This window comes from Sceloporus undulatus, chromosome 2, assembly GCF_019175285.1.
Source record: "Sceloporus undulatus isolate JIND9_A2432 ecotype Alabama chromosome 2, SceUnd_v1.1, whole genome shotgun sequence".
Lineage (NCBI taxonomy): Eukaryota > Metazoa > Chordata > Lepidosauria > Squamata > Phrynosomatidae > Sceloporus > Sceloporus undulatus.
This window is the reverse complement of record NC_056523.1, coordinates 79,784,725-79,797,801: the sequence shown is the minus strand read 5'-3', so window position 1 is coordinate 79,797,801 and position 13,077 is coordinate 79,784,725.

Below are 13,077 nucleotides of genomic sequence, written 5' to 3'. Positions count from 1 at the left end.
TATATGCTGAACTGAGGGTTGGTAATTTACTACATCAAAGTAATGATTCTAAAAGTGGATTGAACGATCTTGTGAATGTACCTGTCAAGTGAGCTTATTTCTCCCAAGACTGTTTCATGCAACAGTGGCTATTGAATGTTATAATATTAACCTAAACTCAGATTTGGGGGGGGGGGGGAGAAAGAAAGAAAGAAAGAAAGAAAGAAAGAAAGAAAGAAAGAAAGAAAGAATCCTAAGTCATCATCTGCTTTGGATAGTTATTAGCATTTGACAGCCTTGAGAATATGATTTGGACAGAGCCCAAAGTATTATCATTCAAGTAAAACATTGTTGTATTGTAACAACAGGCTGCTATTGCAGTTAACCCAGCCTTGTCCCAAAGTATTTCCAGTACTATGATGTGGTTGTGCTCACAGGGATGTAGCCAAGGGGGGGTGTTCTTGGGGTCCGGACCCCCCCCCCTTCCATTAGAAAAATGAATGGTGTGTGCTGCTGTGCAGCTGCACCCAAGCACCATTATAATGGTGGCACTTAGTCTGGAACCCCCCCCCTTCCTAAAATCCTAGCTACGTCCCTGGTGCTCAGGTCACCAGATGGCCTCTTACAACCAGAGCTGCTAGTGGACTCCATTGTTTACTTCCACATAGATTGTCAGGAAAATTCCTCCATGCTATTTCTATTTTGAGTATTGTGGACTTGGTTTCATGTGAAAACAAGCCAACTATTTCAATGCCAGTTACCTCTGATGTGTGTTGTATGTTACAGGGAGGGGGTTAGACTCTAAACAACGCCTTCTGTGGTGATGTGCAGGTCCATCTGGGCCTAAGGGGAGTTCTTTTGTTTTTTAATGTCATGGCAGTTCAGAAAAATAAGGTCATGATAATTTTGTAATTGACTTGACCTTTTTTATCTAACGATATCTGGTTTGCTCTGCTCCCTTGGTGAGTTCATTCATTTTTTTAAGTTGTTATATTTATACCCTGCCTTTTTCCCCAGTGAGTTGTGAAGTAAGTGAGGCTGAGAGAATGAGAATGGCCCAAGATCAGCTGTTAAGTTTCATGACTCATTGGGGGTTTATACCTGGATCCTCCAGGTGCAGTTCAGTACTCTGAACAATAAAACACATTGAACAAACTTAGAAGAAATTCTTCTTCTAAGAAGACAAGCACTGACAACCCCTAGTGCTCAGAGGAGTAGGAGGCTAACAAAGGATCGCACTGCTAATCTTGTTGATATTTCACAAAATCTCTTCTCAGTCAGTCAAAAGCAGAAGCAATCAAGACAAAATATGACCAGTTTCCTCAGCCTGCACATCCATCCTTTCACATTCATTGGTTAGTGAAACAAAATGTTCAAATAGTTGTATTGAATCATTTTTTTCTCAATTTGAAATGGAATTGATAAGTAGTGCGGAGTGAGGGAAGTGAAGATATTACAGTTACAGCTAAGGAAAAGAAAATTAAACTAATGATATGGGAGATATCAGGTACAGCTGTCTTTTGGTAAGTGTCCTTTTAAGTTTAGTTGTTTTTTGTTAAATAAAGGGAGGTAAATGCGATTTCCTTTACATTATTACAAGTATCTGAGTAAAATAATTTGCACATAAAGCTTTCAGTGTGTTTCATTTAATCCCAAATGTGATAAATCAGATAACATTAGCTACAGCATTGGAAAATTTTCCAGTTTTACTTTTTCTGGAAACTCACATCACTGGGTGGGACCCCTCTTGTTTTCTGAAGCTGTTACATGCTGCCAGAGCCGAGTCAGTTATGAAGAGGGACAGATACAAAACAATTTGACAATTCTGAAATCAATTTTTTCCGTATCTTTGTTGCTAATTATATTCTTGGAGCTGTTTTCTCGGTTGGTGCTGGTCGTAATTTTAGGCTCAATTATTTTGTCAAGATGGATCCAGTATGTTCAGGTTACTTGAATATTGTCTTTCTGCTATAGAATTATTTCTTCATACTCAGCTAAACATTAAATATTGTTTGTGGTGTTCAGAGTGTTGTTGTTTTTTTGTTTGATGAGAATTCTTGTAATGTTATGCAAAATGGCAAAATGTAGCAATGCTTCATACCATAGTTTATTTTGTTTGCACAGATATAAAATGCATAGCTATAGAATGGGGGACACCTGGCTTAACAAGACTACATGTGAAAGGAATCTAGGAGTCCAGTGGACCACAAGTTGAACATGAGTCAACAGTGTGATGCAGCAGCTTAAAAGGCCAATGTGATTCTAGGCTGCATCAATAGAGATCTAGTGTCCAGATCAAGGAAATTAATAATGCCACTCTATTCTGCTTTGGTCAGGCCTCACCTGGAATACTGTGTCCAGTTCGGGGCAGCACAATTCAAAGAAAAATATTGCAAGCTGGACTAAAATGGTGAACCGTCTGGAAACCATGCCCTATGAGGAGAGACTTAGGGAGTCAGGAAGAAGAAACAGTTAAGAGGTGATATGATAGCTCTGTTTAAGTATTTGAAGGGATGTCATACTGAGGATGGAGCAAACTTGTTTTTTGCTCTAGAGAATGGGATCCAGAATAATGGATGCAAGCTACAAGAAAAGAGATTCCACCTAAACATTAGCAGGAACTTCCTGACAGTAGCCTGGGACAGACGGGCGTGATAGGGTGCCCTCGTCACATGCGAGGGGCGATGTTTACAGACGCCCCTCGCACGTGATGAGGGCGTCAAAATGGCAGCACCCTGTACAGATGGGTGCCACCATTTTGACACGATGGATACTTAGCTTAGCGTCCGCATGTCGTGACGTCATTATGGCGCCACAAAAAGAACCCGCTTTTTGCGGGTTCTTTTTGCTGCGCGAGGAAGCCGCACGGTTTGTCTGCTGCAGCTTCCTCGCACAGCAAAACAAGGCGCTAGTGAGAGCTATTTGACAGTGGAACACACTCCCTCTGAGGGTGGTGCAGTCTCATTTGTTGAAGAGCTGTTTGACAGTGGAACACACTCCATCTGTTGGTAGTACTTTGATTGTGAGTTCCTGCATGCAGCAACATAGCCAAGGGAGGGTCTGTGGGGTCCGCCTCCCGTTAGATACAATGAATGGTGCATAATGTCGTGCCACCACGCCCAAGCCCCATTATAATAGTGGTACTTAGTCTGCCCCCCCCCTTCCCAAAATCCTGGCTATGTCCCTGCTGCATGGCAGGGGATTGGAGTGGATGGCCTTGTGGTCTCTTCCAACTCTATGATTCTATAACACCAAAGCTCAAAGACAAACAATTTGCCCGTGGATCAGGCAAGAAGATTGAGTTTTGTAAAGAAAAGGTAGAATGTCAAAAAAGTCACTCTGTGTTCTGCACATTCCCAATCAAGCTCCAACAGATATTTATGTATGTTGTTGTTCCTCAAGTGGACAAAGTCACTTTTGTCTGCACATTATAATTTTTAGAGTGACAGAATAGTATACAGTAGAATTTCCCAGAAAAAACTCAATTGCAGCAATTCTAGAATCCCATATTAGAGGGCTTCCCCCCCCCCCAGATGGAGAAAGCAAATTTGCTTTCAATGCATTGATGAGAAATTCTTGATAGGTGAACACAGTAAATAGATAAATTCAACTCCACTGCTAAAAGTTATATAGCGGGAGTGACAATTGTATTGGAATGCTATGCGATTCCAACCATTTATATAATTCACTCTCTTCCAGTGTGCTCCTCCTTGTATGTTTGGGCATATCACACTTTTTAAGTAGACATAATTCCAGCAACCTGACCACATAAAAAACTGCTTGAGTATCAACTGGAAAAACAAATGCCAAAGAACAGGTGCCACATACGTAAGTTCATTCTTCTTCTGTTATACGATGCTATTTTTATTTTAAAAGGGACAAATAAGATGTACCATAAGATGTACAATCCATATTTAAAATTCATCATTTAAAATTCACAATTTAAAATTCACAATTTAAAAATCATCAGGATAAGCCTGCTGGAAGAGACTGGTCTTCAATAATCTTTTAAATTCAGACAGCATATTCAGCTGTTGAATCTCTTCCGGTAACTTATTCCACATTCTAGGGGCAGCTGAAGAAAAAGTCCTCTGGCTGACAGTTGCCAACCTAGTCCTGGCTGACTGGAGTAAATGTTTGCCAGAAGACTTGAATGTATGGGGCAGATTATATGGGAAGAGGTGATCCTGTAAGTAACCATGTAGGATTTTAAAGGTAATAACCAAAAGTTTGTACCTTGCCCAAAAACTAATTGGCAGCCAGTGGAGTGATTTTAATATTGGTGTAATTTGACCACTCCTGGAGCTTCCAGTAATCAATCTGGCTGTCATGTTTTGAACTAAATGAAGTTTCAAACTTGGTACAGAGGTAGCCCAGTGTATCTAGCACATTGCAAAATTCCAGCCTTGAGGTTACCAGCAAGTGCAGTATCATCTTTAGATCCTCCAGCTCTAGGTAGAAGACAAAGCTGATAGTAGGCACACCTGGCTGTTGCATCTATTTGAGCTGTCATTTGGAGCAACAGATCCAGAAGCACCCCAAAGCTGCAAACACAGTCTTTCAGGGGGAGTGTAACCCCATCCAGAAGTGGGTGACACACCTCCAGCCCCAGATTCGGACACTTGACAGTAAGCACCTTTGTCTTGCCTGGATTCAGCTTCAATTTGTTTTTCCGCATCCAGCCCATTACCTCCTCCAGAGGAGACATACTATTCTTAGCTGAGGCTGTATATGAAGGCATGGAGAAATAAATTTGGGTGTCATCTGCCTATTGATAGCACCCTGCCCCATACTTCCAGATTATCTCTACCAGTAATTTCATATAGATTTTGAATAGCATGGCACCTTGTGGTATGCCATATAACAGCTTCTTTTTTAAAGAAGCAGCTATCCCCAAGCACCACCATCTGGAACCTGCCTGAAAGACTGGACTGGAACCACTGAAGTACAGTGCTTCTGATTCCTAAATCCCCCAGGCAGAAGGATATCATGGTCAATGGTACTGAACGCTGCTGAGAGTCGAAAAGCACTGGCAGGGACACACTCCTCTCTCAATGCTGAGGTGAAGATTATCCACTAAAATGTCCTTAGCAGTCTCACCACTGAATCCTGCTCTGAAACCAGTTTGAAATGGGTCTAGATAATTTGTATCATCCAAGATTGACTGGAGTTGGAAGGCAACTGGCTTCTTGATCACCTTGCCCAAAAAAGGAAGATTTGATACTGGTCTATAGTTGTTTAAGTCTATGGGGTCCAGAGAGGGCGCCCAAAACTCAATCTTCCCATTTATTTTTTAGCATGCCTTCAGATTCATCATTCAACAGATGACGTAAATATAATCTCTTTCAATGTTTTCCTGTTGCTGCAAAGTTCAAGCAAGACATTCTTTCATAATAGAACAATTTGTGCTCTTCAGTTTTCAAGAAACTAAAATCAAGACATAAACAAATTACTCAGAATCTGTGCTAAATTGTGACTGAACCTGATGTTTCACACCCAAACATCTTGCTTGTGTTTTGGGCCTTCAAGTCAGTTCCAATTTATGGCAACCTTATCCTAGGGTTCATACCCTGAACAGGGATTTGAAACCTGGTGTCAAAGACTTACTCCAACACTTAAACCACACTGGCTCTCTTACTTTGTATTATTTTGTGTATAAAATCTTTTAAAATTAAAAAAATTCAAATGGATGGCTATCCTCCTTTTGTATAAAGTATTAAAATTAACATGTGCACCCACTAGAGCCTAGATTCAATTGTCTCAACTAAAGTGGAACCATTGACTAAATAAAGCCTGAACTCTCTCTTGAAGCCAAAATGACTAAACTTTGGCTATATCATGAGAAGACATGACTCACTAGAAAATACAATAGGAGAATAGTATTTCTGGATGGATAGACTGAATCAAGAAAGCCACAGCCCTGAGTATGCCAGACCTGAGTAGGGCTGTTGGGGATAGGGTGACTTGGAGTTTCTCATTGTTAGAGTCATAAAGTCAACTTGACAGCAGTTAACAACAAGTCAATCCAATTGATTCAGTAGGTCTGTTCTAGATGCATAGGACTAAGCATGCAGGTTTGTTGAGTATTACCAAAAATAATGTCTTAGACATCAGCTTCTCTAAGCACTTGACATCTCAATGAACGAATTCATGCACCTTTGGAATCAACCCCCTTAATTTCCTCACCTTCTCAAACAGTAACTGTAACTCAAACAATTGGTAGCTAACTTCCACTGGTCTTGAACTCTGAAGTGTTTGTGTTTACTATGCCAAAAAACACCTACACCTAATCCAGGAAACACTGAACTTTTCTTCCTGCCATTCAAAGGATTAGGAAACCAACCCTATTTGTTCCAAACTTGAGCTTCTTGTACCCAAAGTGTAAAGAAAAACCTTAACCCTTGCATTGAGCTCAATGTCCAAAAAGTGGCATAATTGAAAAGATTTTAATGCAATCACTTTCTATTATTCTCTCTCCTCTTGTCTGTTTTATTTTCCCATTCAGAAGAGACTTTTAAAGCTGTATTCCTATACTCTTAAAAAAATAAACTTGGAGTAAGCCTCTCGGAATTCATTTCTGAAACGTTGAGAACTGCACTGTTCATATTCTGTTTCTGATTATGTATCACCAGTAGTCCATATTTCCATGTTCAGAATATCCTTGCCTTCTTCCTGTGATCACCATAAACAAGGCAGTGTCTTGAATAAGAAGCACCATTTGTATGTTATCATTGGTGCACAGAGAGCTAGCACTTGCTTCAGCGTAAGCTGTTTCTTGAGTACTGTATTCCTAATGCTATGTAGTTGTGTGCCTTCAAGTCATTTCCAACTTATAGTGATCTTAAAGTGAACCTATCATGGTGTTTTGTTGGCAAGATTTGTTCAGAAGAGGTTTGGCATTGCCACCCCTGAGGCTGAGAGCATGTGACTTGCCCACTATCACCCAGTGTCTTGCGTGGTCGAGCCAGTCTCCAGAGCTGCAGTCCAACATTTAAACCACTATGCCCCACTGGCTCCTTCTAATGCTATACCATGACAAAAATGTAATTTTATTATCATTTTCTATTAATTGAGTGCAAATGCTTACTAAAATGCACCGCAATCCTGTACATGTCTGTTTAGAAGTGAGCACCACTGAGTTCAATGCCAGAACATGGAAATCTTTTCAGACTAGAGTGGGCCCTTGGTATCCACTGGGGTTTGGTTCCAGATCCCCTTGTGGATACCAAAATCCATGGGTGCTCAAGTTCCATTATATACAATGATGTAATAAAATTATGTCCTTTATATAAAATGGCAAAATTAAGGTTTGCTTTTTGGATTTTTTTTAAAAAAATTTTAAGCCCAGAATGGTTGAAACTATGCATGCAGAATCCATCGATACAAAGAGCTAACTGTACAACTCTTCAAATTCCTCAGCCAGTACATCCCGCAGGAGCTACTACCAGTAAATGTATAGGATTGCAGCCTTAAGCTTGCCTGCTCACTTGAATGGATCTTCTATAACCTGTTCATCTATAGCTAGTTCAGGCCATGCTTTCATTGGCCAGTAAAAGACATTGTTCTTTTGTGAACCTAGCTGCAATTTTTGGTGTGAGGTTGAAAGAACCAAGGACAACAAAAACTATCACCTCAAATTACTGGTTTAGGAAGTAAAAGGGCCACAACTTTATTGACCTTACATCTGTACAGGTTGGCATGACATGAAATACAAATTCAAGATTGAATCAAGGTATCAAATGATCCAAAACATTCAACCTAGCATGATCTCTTGACAGGATTCAGGCAGCAGCCAAGTGAATGGTCACAGAGGATGTCACTTGGGTGTACTGTCACTGTGTTGTTCCATTGCCACTTGGGTTAAGGCAGGTCATGCCACCAAGTTGGGTGTTAGCCAGCATGCCTCCCACTCAGTCTCAAAAGGGATTTTTTTTTCAAACTGGAATGCCTTAACAAGTGGGGCTGACCCTAAATTTATACTTCCTGGGCAGACCTGACTGAAGCCTTCAGCTCCACAGGCACAACGTGATCCTTGAAGGAAAGTATTTTAAGTTGGTGTATGTGGTAGCTATAGGACTGGAATTGTCTTTAGTGATTAAACAATTCCCAGGCTCTACTAGTCTCATGAGGAGACATAACCATTGCTGAAGGAAACTTGGAGCTCTAGTTCAGCTACTCTTTCACCATGTCCAGCCTGTGTTTTATTATTAATGAATCTGGATAAGTATATCTTGGCAAAAAAAAGAAAAAAAAAAGAAAGAAAGAAAAAGAAAGAAAGAAAGAAAGAAAGAAAGAAAAAGAAAAAGAAAAAGAAAAGAATAAGACAACATATTTGGAAACTTTAGACCAGTCACATGCAATTTACTAAACTGTTTTCATATGCTTTGTCTACAGGACTAATGAAAAGGACAATATTCCCATCCGTTTTATCTGGCATTTGGCCAAGAGCTTGTGGAAAAGTTGATACACCTTTTGGCACAAACCTTTTCTTAAATCAGCCAAAAACAGTACTGAAGAAACATCCGGAACGGGATCTGAGTAACTCCCCAGGGCTGTAAAAACTTCACATGACCTTTAAATACAACAGTAGTTGGAAGACAACCCCCTCTCATCTTGGTTAGGAGCAGCCCATCCATTTGACAAAAAGTCTCTGAAGAAACTCTTTGAGTATCCACACTTTGCAAGAAGCCTGACATGCTACTCTAAAGGTAGCTGTAAAGGTAGCTGTAAATTCACTGTGATTTTTGTCCCACTTTTCTCCAGTACTAAGATCCAATGTGGCGCTATATATATATATATATATGTAGCCACACACACACACACACACACACACACACACACACACACATATATATATAATGGTAAAAGTTAGAAATTCAACAACAGTAATGACAACTGGAATAAAATCACTGGGAAAATATAGAATTCCTAGAACTTTTTGCTAATGAGTGAGTTCTGTTTTTCATCAAAACAGATGTTGAAGGGGATAGCAGGACAACTTAGAACATATAGTGTTTTGTCTGATTTTAGTAGGGATGTCCACTGATTAATGGAGCTTTTTGCTGATCACAGAGCCTATCCTGCAGTGTTCTTAGATCTCATTTTATAAAAGAAATGTAATCACCATCACAATTAAAAGTTATTATCGTAACATGAAGTTCTAAAGACTCAGGAATCATAGAATCATACAGTTGGAAGAGACCCCAAGGGCCATCCAGTCCAGCCTCCTGCCATGCAGGAACTCACAATCAAAGTACCCCCTGGGACAGATGGCCATCCAGCCTCTGTTTAAAGACCTCCAAGCAAGAAGACTCGGCTACACTCCGAGGGAGTGTGTTCCACTGCTGAACAGCTCTCTTACTGTCAGGAGGTTCCTCCTAATGTTTAGGTGGATTCTCTTTACCTGCAGCTTGCAGCCATTGTTCCGTGTTCTAGTCTCTGGAGCAGAAAACAAGCTAGCTCCCTCCTCAGTGTGACAGCCCTTCAAATACTTAAACAGGGCAATCATATCACCTCTTAACTGTCTCTCCTCCAGGCTAAACATCCCCAGTTCCCTAAGTTTCTCCTCATAAGGCTTGGTTTCCAGACCCTTCACCATTTTAGTCGCCCTCCTTTGGACATGCTCCAGTTTCTCCACATCGTTTTTAAATTGTGGTGCCCAGAACTGGACACATTATTCCAGGTGGGGTCTGACCAAAGCAGAATAGAGTGGCACTATTACTTCCCTTGATCTAGACACTATACTTCTATTGATGCAGCCTAGAATAGCATTGGCCTTTTTAGCTGTCACATCACACTGTTGATATGTTCAACTTGCGGTCTCCTATGTCTTCTAGATGCCTTTCATACATAGTCTTGTTAAGCCAGGTATCCTCCCATCCTAAATCTTTGCATTTCAATTTTTCACTCTAAATGCAGTACCTTACATTTCTCCATGTTGAAGTTCATTTTGTTAGAAGTCTATGAAGATAAAGTTTGGAACTGCTGATGAAAACTCAGTGATTCCTGCCATGATGTTACAAGCCAATGATTGCAACAAGAGTTGAGACATTTTATATTTTGGATTTTGTTATTGTTGTGCGCCTCAACACCTCCCCTAATACCCTACAAGCTGATTTGGGAATTTTCCAAAAGGCAATGTATCCAAAATCTGATTATAATTAACTACCCCTTGTTTTCCTAACATCATACTGAATCCGAAGAAGTGGGTATATACCTATGAAAGATCATGCAAAAATAAGTCTTAAAGGTGCTGCCACATGTTTTCCCTCTCCCTTTTCCTTCTTATGCATTACAGTGGCATACTTAGGGGTCATTCACACTATGGAAATAAACAAGTTTGAAACCAGTTTATTTCCATGACATTCACACTTGCCCTGACCACAATCTATGAAGTTTGCGGGAAGTCGGCCAAAAAGCCCACTTAAACCGGTGCATTTGGTACCAGCCCCCTTAGTGGTTCTTTTTTAAAGAGCCACAATGATGAGCATCTTTGGTAGTGTGAGTACGCTACTGAATTGATTTGGATCATACTGTATTGTTCCCAGGAATGGAGGTGCCTCGATTTTAAATTGGCAAATTGGCAAATGTGAATGGCAACAGGGTTAAAATGGCACAGAGAGATTCCATTGTGTTAAATGTAGTGGGAGCATGGAATCGATTCTGAATCGGTTCTGGATTGGTGCGGAGATGCAATTTTTTTCATTCAAAAAAGTACAAATGACCCCAAAAACATCTACCTCATCTCAAGTGAGAAGCTGATATTTAATTTAGCTGCCACACAATGGAAAAGGCAGTTGCATCTTTTCAGGAATGTGTCTCCAGTAGATGGACCCTTTCATCAAGACAGAAACATCAGAGTCCTGACTAGAGGAAGCTGTGCAAACACCACTCTGCTTGGGTTAATATTTAGAACAATGTGGTCCTCTCATTATAGGGACAGCGACAGACAGACACACAATGGAAGCAAAGCATGTATTAGCAGCACCTGGGCCATATGGAATTATTACCTGCTAGCAAACAGCCCAGCAAAAGCAAATGTCAACATTTGAAGGACACAAGCACAAGCAGTGTTGCTTCTTAACATCTGTTCCTTATGTACTTCATAAAGCACAATTTAGAATTTAGCACAAGTTGTTAAGAGAGAACAATTGCATATGTGGCTTCAAATATCTTTGCTTTTATCTTTGGGTGGAAAATGCAGGTTATATTATTCCAGGATATTCCAGTGCCAAGGTAGTGCATCTCTAGGGCTAATTCAGAGGAATTAATTTGTGATATTTAAAAAGCAAGTTGCTCCTTTTCACTAATCATTTTTACACATAATGGAGAGACTGAGGTAATAGGACTGACTGAGGGGCCATTCAGACTACTGTACTTTTTACCCCGGATCAGAACCCGGATTAACCATGGGGAGTTCATATTGGCTCCGATCCTTCCACAAGCAAAAATGAGGCTTTCACACCCGTTCAGCAGCAAATCCCCCTTGGTGCGGGTCTTTTGAAAGCAGACTTTCAAACCGGGTCTGGCAAATATGAACTTGATTGACAGCAAAGGATCATAGAATCATAGAGTTGGAAGAGACCGCTAAGGCCATCCAGTCCAACACCCTGCCATGCAGGAAATCTCAATCAAAGCATCCCTGACAGATGGCCATCCAGCCTCTGTTTGAAGACCTCTCAGCTACGCCTCCTAATTTGGTGTCATCTGCAAATTTGATAAGTATGCCCTCAATTGTGTCCTCCAAGTCATTGATAAAGATGTTGAATAGCACTGGGCCAGGACAAAGCCCTGTGGGACCCCACTGGTCACTTCCCTCCAGGATAAAAAGGAGCCATTGTTCAGCAACCTTTGGGTTCAGCTGGTCAACCAATTACAAATCCATGTAACAGTTGCCTTGTCTATCCCACATTCTACAAGCTTATTTGCAAGAATGTCATGGGGAACTTTGTCAAAGGCCTTACTGAAATCAAGATATACTATATCCACAGCATTCCCTTCATCTACCAAGCTAGTAATTTTATCAAAAAAGAGATCAGGTCTGGCATGACTTCTTTCTCTGAAACCCATGTTGACTTTTTGTGATTATGGAATTGCTTTCCAGATGTTCACAGACTTTCTAATGATCTGATCTAGAATCGTTCCTGGTATAGATGTCAGACTAACTAGACAATAATTGTTGGGATCCTCTTTTTTCCCCCTTTTTGAAGATGGGGACAACGTTTGCCCTCCTCCAGTCTGCTGGCACTTCTCCAGGAGTTCTCAAAGATTATTGCCAATGGCTCCGATATTACATTTGCCAGTTCTTTTAATACCCTTGGATGTAGTTCATCTGGTCCTGGAGACTTATATTCGTTTAGATTAACAAGGTATTCCTGTACTATCTCTTTACTTATTCTGTGCTGAAATTCCCCTATTCTGTCCTCTGCTCCTTTATTCTCAGGTTGAGCACCCTTTTCCTTTTCTGAGAAGACTGAAGCAAAAAAGGTGTTGAGTAATTCTGCCTTTTCTCTGTCTTCTTTTTTTTTAAATAATCTTTATTCAGTTTTTCATAATTCCATAAAAAACATGAAAGACATCTCGACCATACAACGACAATCACAAATAACATTCTAATATTTAACAATTACATAACAGCCACCATCTCCCCATCCCTCACCAACCCTTCAAGGACTTTACACAAAACACAGACTTGACCTCCTATGGAGAACTTGGGACATTATTCGCCCAGCTATCATCCTTAATACTATATCCGAAAAATCAAAAAAACATCCTTGCTTTTTAATATATTACCGTCTATACATCCAATTGTTTTCTTCTTATGTATTTGCTTTGGTTTTAACAAACAAACCTTCATCGGCAAAACATATTGTTAATTTGTAATCATACAAGTTACCTCCATATTACCAAATGAATTTATATATTATATTATCTGATTCCATATAAGTAACTAAGGGATGCCAATCTTTCTTTCTACTTTCCCAGTCAAGGTTTAAGACAAAACAGGTGAGTTTGTCCAGTTCCATATAGTCTAAAAGTTTCGAAATCCAATCATTCCATGTAACCATTATCTCCCCTTTCCAATGGGATGCAAAGATC